Source organism: Taudactylus pleione, unplaced genomic scaffold (genome assembly GCF_031769625.1).
Source record: "Taudactylus pleione unplaced genomic scaffold, aTauple2 ptg000975l, whole genome shotgun sequence".
NCBI classification, from domain to species: Eukaryota; Metazoa; Chordata; class Amphibia; order Anura; family Myobatrachidae; genus Taudactylus; species Taudactylus pleione.
In genome coordinates this window covers 413,088-421,599 of record NW_028285376.1, presented here as the reverse complement: position 1 = coordinate 421,599, position 8,512 = coordinate 413,088, and positions in this window count along the sequence as shown.

The following is an 8,512-nucleotide window of genomic DNA, read 5'->3' as shown; positions in this document are numbered from 1 at the left end:
TGGAATTGAATCGTTTTGTGTGCAGTATGTGCCGTAAAAGGTACTTTGCCACTAAAAAACTAAAATAATATAATAAAAAAGTATTCCCCATAGTGTTGGATAAAAATGATGAAGAGGCTCTATGGACATTAGAATCTTCTATGGATGAACAGGTTGAGACTAATAGAGAAATTAAAATATTTGATATTGAGAATAAAGACACTTATTCTAAATTTACAAAAAAATCTAAATTTTTTCCTTTACAATATAAAAACTCATGTATTGAAACCTTTTACAAACAAACTCTAGAAGAATTTAGAGTTATGTGTGAAAGGGAACAAATGATCTTTAAGTATAAAAATAATCTTTCTCCAAGTGAAATGATAGCATTGAAGGATCTAACCTCAGATCCTGAAATTATTATTAAAATGGCCGGTAAGGGTGGTGCTGTGATAATACAAAACACGTCAGATTATCTGAGAGAAGCTATGCGGCAACTCTCAAATGAAACATTCTATATGGTTATCATATAGAATACTCTGAGCTTCCATAGTGAATTGAGGGTGCTTTTGGATGGGGCCTTGGAGGGTGGGATTATTTCCAAGAAGGAATTTAAATTTTTGTTTCCTACACATCCTGTCACTTCCACTTACTATCACCTCCCTAAAATCCACAAATCCCTACACAGTCCACCGGGTCGTCCTATTATTTCTGGTGTTGGTTCCCTCACTTCTAATTTATCTTTCTTTATAGATCACTTTTTGCAACCTCACGCGGTGGCTCTTAGATCACACCTTAAAGATATGACAGACCTTTTTGAATTGTATATCCACTGTTGAGTGGTTACCCCACTACAAATTTCTGACATGTGATGTCAGTGCTTTGTATACTAATATCCCCCATGAAGGAAGGATTAAAGCAGTGGAAAGATATCTTCTGATGGATGATACCATGACAGGGGGCCAGCGAGAATTTATATTGTCATCAATTCGGTTTATATTGAATCACAATTATTTTCTTTTTGATCACACTCACTTTTTACAGCTCACCGACACGGCTATGGGGACCAGGTTCGCGCCCAGTTTTGCAAACCTCTATAGGGGTTCCCTTGAGAAGGAGCTCATTTGGAGAGGGTGTTTTGGCTCGAACCTGGTCCTCTATAGAAGATTTATAGATGATTTGTTTTTTGTTTGGGATGGAGATGAGAGCTCCATTTTGGTATTTTTGAAATATCTGAACAGTAATGAATATAACCTCACTTTCACTAGCACGTTTCACTCCTCCACAATCACTTTCTTGGATATTAGACTCACTATTGTAGATGGAACCATTCAAACCAGCACCTTTCATAAGGAAGTGGATTCCTATAACTATATAGACTATTCCAGCAATCATAACAAACAATGGTTGAAGAACATCCCTTCAGGTCAGTTCAGAAGTTTACGTCGGAATTGCTCGTCAAGGGATGTTTTTACCCAACAAGCTACACACCTTTGTGAAGTCTTTAAGGACAAAAATTATCTTGAATCCCTCTTACACGATTCTCTTAAAGTAATTGAAGATCTTGATCGTAGCATCCTTTTAGGCCCTCTAAGAAGAAATCATCTAAATTAGATCTGGACAAATCGAGTGTTTTTATTTCTAAATTTAACAGTTGGGAACATTTTTAGGAGGAATTATAAAACATTGCTCTTTGATCCACTTTTGAAAAAAGAACTGAGAACGAAACCTACAATAATATTTAAAAAGGCAGACAACCTTAAAAATATATTAGCTCCAAGTCTTTTTGATAGGAAAAAGACATTGGAAGCTTCATCTATAAAATCAGATTGGTTATCTAAAATTGTTGGTTGATTCAAATGTTCCCAATCACGGTGCATCACATGTGGTTATATTCAGGATAAAACCTTATCTATTTCCTCCAAACATTCTCTCATTAAGTATCCCATAAAGTCCTTTATCAACTGCAACAGTGTTTATGTCATAGATTTATTGCAGTGTCCATGCCTTTTGCAATATATTGGGCGTACCACAAGATGTTTAAAAACTAGATTTTTAGAACACAGGAGAAATATACTTAATGGTTTAGATACACATAGTGTCTCAAGACATTTTCGTTTGGAACACTCTGGGAATCCTGAAGGTCTGATACTTATAGGTATCGAATTTATCCCCCCCACCTTGAGAGGAGGGGACATATATCATAAACTCTGTATCTGTGAAACCTATTGGATGCATGCATTACGGACTTTATATCCAGAGGGGCTAAACAAAATGGTTGAATTAGACTTCTGATTCTCTCTGCATTTATATGCATTCTTATTTATTAGTTCCTATTTAAAAATTTTAATTTTTGCTAGATATCTAATAGGTGATATACACATTTACCTTGAATACATAGGAGTATTGAAGAACAGAGGTCCTACATCATGGGGTTATTGAATGGTTATATAATTTTTTTATATATAGATATTTATTTTTATTTACTTTCATAATATTTTTTTCACATAAACTTATATATATTTTTTTATGTATTTTATTTATTTTGTTTGTTTTTTATGATATTATACTTCTCACATTGCATAATATGTTATGGGTATAAAATGGTAATTCTATGAATACAGTGCTTTTTGGGTCGATTCACCAATCCTTCATGTTTATCTGGTGATGAACTTGTTGGGGTTAATTTATGTTCTTTTTTGCATTCACCCAGCAAAAGCATTGATTAAAAGCAAAAGATATTTGTATTATGTGCCTTTGGAAAAAATTCTAAGTGTCTAACACTGAGATATGTTGAGTTGTATTATTAGTTTTCAACAATGAGTTAATAGTATATAATCAGCTTATAATTGAAATACTGGTGATTTACTGAAGATGTGATTGGTCACTACCTATTTAAATAGGAATTCATGGACACAATGATTTCTTCAGCCTTTTGATAAAACCCCTGTGAGAGGGGAGAAACATGTCAAGAGAATAGACTATTACTGCATCCGTTCCTGTCTGGACTTTGAGACCGCATCAGCATTTACACTCAGCCGCCAGCAGCCGATATCAACCACCACCCAGCGCATTGAGCTAATTGGAGTTAGGAGCCTACTTGTGCTGACGGTGAGTGGCGATTGTGCTAGCACGAACACCGGAGTGCAACCCATCGTGTCCCCCGACTAGAGTGGGCACCGCGAATCTATTGCTGGAGTCCCTCTCCCATTGTGGATTACACTGACGGCGAGTAGCTATTTTGTTCCTTTACTATTGGAGTTCATAACTTTTGCTACTTTTATCCAAGTCGCTCCACCTGCATATTAGGAGCCCTACGGGACATCACCTTGGAATTCACATTCAGTCAATTATGGGGAAGTGAAGAGTGTTTTACACTCAGACATTTTGGTGCCCTTCCTCCTTCATCATTTTCCCCTTTCACTATTGGGGCTATTAATTCATTTACTATTGTTTTAAATTATGTTTTATGGTTAATAATGCAAATGAGATTTATCATACTCTTCATGTATTTCATGTAATATCATTCTGTCCCATTGGATTTTGCTGGTATTAATATATTAGGAACTGCAGTTCTAGTTTATATGTATAATAAATTGTTATATATTTTTTATCAATTATTTTTAATGTTGTCTTTGTGAACATAAGCGCAGACATATATTTTTTGTCTTGTCCTCTCTCCCCTCTGCTCTATGCCCTTAGCATCAAATCTTTATCAGCTAAAATACGTGATAAACTTCCATATTAAAGGTGTGTCGGTACAAGGATCACTATGTAAATTATCCTTCTTTGTGGATGACTTGCTTTTAACCTTAACATCGCTATTAACTTCACTTCCTAACCTACAAGCTGAATTACAAGCTTATGGTGCATGCTTGGGGCATAAAGTAAATAATACTAAATCAGAAGCTTTAGCATATTATCTCCCAACTCCCACTGCATAGCTTTTGGAGACCAATTTTGCATATCTTTGGCACCCAAAATCTTTTCAGTACTTAGAGATGCATATCACAAAGACCTATGGCCAACTCTATCAGGCTAATTATACCCCCTTACTCCTAACAAGTAAGATATGCTTAGGTCAGCTCCTCTTTGTATTTCATGGACTGGCCGAATTAATGCGGTCAAGATGAATATACTATCTAGGTTGCTTTATCTCTTTCAAACGATCCCAAGTGTGGTCTCGGCCTCCTATCTCCGTGAAATCCAGTCCAATAAAAAACTTAGAAATCGCAGGGCTTCCTTGGCCAAATCGCCGGTTAAAGGTGGACTTGGGCTTCCCATTTTCAAAAGGTTTTTTTTTGCAGCACAACTGAGCCACATCTCGTCTTGGCACATGGACTAGTGTAAAAAGTGGGTACTCCTGGAAAAGGACCTGGTGGGCGATCCATGCTTTCTCCTACTTTGAGACCAGACTCGGTATCGGGCATTCCATGTGTAAAGACCATCTTACCAGTATGGGACAAATTAAACAAAAAGCTGCAACTGCTCCCTACCTGTCCCCTTTGAATCCGTTGTGATGAAGTCCTCAGTTTCCCCTGGGTTGCATGTCCTCTTACAGACACCCTTGGGTATCTGCAAGGATCATAAGATTCTTACACATTAAAGGTGACTTTGCACCCCAGAGTTTCACAGACCTATGTGACAAATATGGTAAGTACCCAGATTCGCAGTTTGCCTATCTACCAATCTGTAGTTTTATTCACTCCCTCAGTAAGTCTAACAAAGTGAGACAACTCAATGCATTTGAATGTCATTGCTACTATAATCTAGGTTGTAAGGGCTCTATCTCAATTTTGTATTCATTGCTATCCTCCTCATCTTCTGTGTTCAAGGAATCTTTGAATTTGTCTGGGGGCAAGACCTGGGAGTGTGTCTGGAAGAAGTAGAATGGGCAGACATCAGACGTTGGGTGTCTAAATCCTCCATTAATACAAACATTAGGGAAAATCCTACAAAGTGTATTCCTGGTGGCATTTGGAGACCGAAAAGCTACATTAAATTTTTCCAGGTTCATCTGACCGCTGCTGGAGACACTGCAGTAATGTGGGTTCTTATTGGCATTTTTGGTGGGCCTGTCCCCTAATTTCTAAATTTTGAGACAAAGTCCTGTCTTTGGTTTCCAGAGTGCTCAACATTTCTCCTCCTAAGGACCCTCTTCATATGCTTTTATGCAAACCCCTAAGATCCCTTCTAAGTACCAAAATAAATTATGTGGCCACGTTTACAATGCAGCAAAACTTCGTATTGCTTTGAATTGGAAGCAACTTACTGCTCCATCTATGAACACTTTGACTAATAAAATTTGGTACTTAGCTTCAATGTAGTATGTAACTGCCCTGCTCCATGGCACTGTGTGAAATTTCCATGCTACCTGGGACTCTTGGTATTCTTTGTTTAATAGACAGTTACCTGGTACAGAGTGAAGATGGAATTCACTTAGTAGCGCAGTGCCCTTCAGGATGGTTCTACTTTTGCCTTTTCCCCTGTTTTTTTTTTCTTCTTTTCTTTCTTTCTTTTACTTTGGATTTTTTTTTCTAATTGTTTTTGTTTTGATATTAATGAAGTGCAGTCCACACACCTTTAAGTTAACTGTAAATAGCGTAAATAGAATGCTTAGTAGAGTTGGCTTCATAGTTCTTCGACACAATCACTTCAAATATAAAGATTCATATTACATTCAAGTGTCAGGCACTGCAATGGGCTCGAATTTAGTACCTGCCTATGCTAATCTATATATGACACATTATGAAAAGAAATATATCTATTCGGTATACATCGATCGCATTATTTTTTACTGTTGATTTATTGATAATGTATTTTTATTATGGCATGGGGCCATCAAATCTTTTGTTGAAATGGTCAACACATTGAATTCTCTAGCTAGTCCAATTCGTTTCACCCATCAGGCTGATTTTGAATCCATCAACATTTTAGATGTTTCAGTAACTATTGTAGATGGCCATCTATCTACCATACTTTATAGAAAACCAACTGATAGGAATCTGACTCTACTACCTACTAGCCATCACCCTCCTGCTTTAAAAGAGAATCTGCCTATCTCACCATATCTAAGAGTTATGCGGATCGATTCCAACTCCGTTAGTAGAGAGGAACAATTGACTCAGATAACGGCTACATTTTTGGATCATGGATATTATAAGGCTACTCTATCGAGAATTTTGGTTAATCCTAATCAGATCTTCACAAGTGATTCTATCAAATCTCCATCCACTACCATCTTCACCACAAAATTTGATGATAGCTAATATGGTATAAGTAAAACTCTTAAGAAGTTTTGACCGATAGTCACTATGGACCCGTCCTTACCCTTCAAGAATATGAGCCCAACAATGATGGCTTACCAAAGACTACCCAACTTGAAACAATTGCTTATGAGACCAACACTTTATTCAAAGATGGAATATACTACTTGTGATTTAATGACTAAAAAACCTGGCAGTTACTCCTGTGGAAGCTGTATAACGTGTGCTTCCATGATTGTAGGACCTACTTTTCCACATCCACACACAGGTCATAAAATCAAGATTCCGTATTGTTTACATTGTACTTTGGATCATCTAATATACATTTTGATCTGTCCCTGCAGATTCTATTATGTGGGACTTACATCAAGAAGATTTTGCGATAGGATGGCCAACCATCGTGCTTCAATCCGTGCTGCATTTCAAAGCAAATCCACAGATAAACCTGTTGCTAGACATTTTTTTGGAGAAAGCCCATGCGCTAGTTTGAAGTGTTAGTTAATTGACTGGATTCCACCACCACAACTGGGTGGTGATAGATTGGCATCTTTGAAGAAGAAGGATTGCTATTGGATCCATACACTTGACACTGTAGCTCCACATGGGCTAAATGAACATAATCCTTTGGGTATATTTGTTTGATTCACTTATGTGTGTTTATGATAATTACACATTGTGGTTTTTCCCGATCTTTCTAAGTATATTTCTGTCTATGGTGGTCTATTTTATGGTGTCTGTTGCTATTTTATGCACTTCATTGGCACTCTGGTGGGATATATTAGGTTATTTTTATATTTTGTTGATTGATTTTACATTTTTGTTCACATTAACTTTTAGGTTTGGTGGTGATGGTCCCCTAGGTAACACTTTACCATTAATTCTGATGCCCAATAATCTTTGTTTTAATTATATATTTTCTCTATTTATATAGTGCTTTTTCTTTGTTTCATCTTTTCTTATTTGAGTCCACTTTTTTTAAAAAAATTATATTCATTAGTTTTTTTATTTGTTATTTTATTATTATTATTATTCATTATTATTTGTCATTATTATTATTAATATTTTTTCATTATTTTTCACTCATTTTCTGCTATATATTTTTGGATTTGTCCTGAGTATATGTATGTGTACCTATATCTGTATTATCAGGTGGGTATTAATTTTTTTTATGTGTATGTATTCCTTTCTTTTTATTTTTTGTTTGAATTTGTAGTACCCTTATCATACTTGTTTGTTTATATTTTTATATTTTTTACGGTGTGCAAACTTTTTCATGTGTCTTTCCATTTAATATCAATCTTCAACTTTAAAATTGTATCTATAGTGTAGTATTGGTGGTGAGATTGGTTCATCTGATCATTACTTTTCTAGCCTCATTAATCCCTTGATTTATATGGTTCTTTGATTAAGGTTGATGGGTTTTGTAGTAGGTTTATGCATTCCCTTTTGGGAATGAGCTTTCCATTAATTCGCACCCATTTATGCTGTATGGGTCTTTTCATTAATGACATAGTTGCCCTTAGTACTAGGTTGTACTTCCCGTTTTGGGCACTTCCGCCCACAGTAGTCCAGCTGACGTAGCGTCCTCAATTGCTGTGATGCGCCGTTTACTTACGTGTATATATATATATATATATATATATATAAAATCATTTTTATGCAATTCTTTTGTGGCAAGCTAGTTTTTTTTTTTTTAATACAAGGACATGGCAATGCAAAGGCTGCCTCCCTGGACTCATGAATCCTTCAGTTGAAAGTGCTACTGCAAGCCCCTCAACATCAAAAAACACAAATACAACAGACTGTCCCCAGGATCCCCACACCCCCACTCCACTCCCGGTCTCTCTACTTTCCCTACTGATACTGTCTACTGCAGACTCCAGTGACTGTCTCCCGATACAGTTAGCCGGCTAAGAAGATGCAGCAGGAGGAAGCAGGGCTGGCAACAGAAATCTTGGGGCCCGGTACACTTGGATCTCTGGGGCCCCCAACCCTCCCCCTTCCCATTGCCACCTCTGTGACCCATCCTACAAACAAACATGCCAGGTCCACGCACACACAATTATTACAGATAGAGAAATGCACGCACACATACATGTTCTTGATAAAAGCCATGTGAGACTGAAACGTTGAACAAGGCAGACACAGTTATCAAGTTTGATTCTTTCATTTCATCAGACCTGTTGATTCATTATGGTCTGCATGGAGGGAAAAGTGTGATGGTTTCCAGAAAGTGGACAAATAAGGATTACTGCGATTGTTCTTGC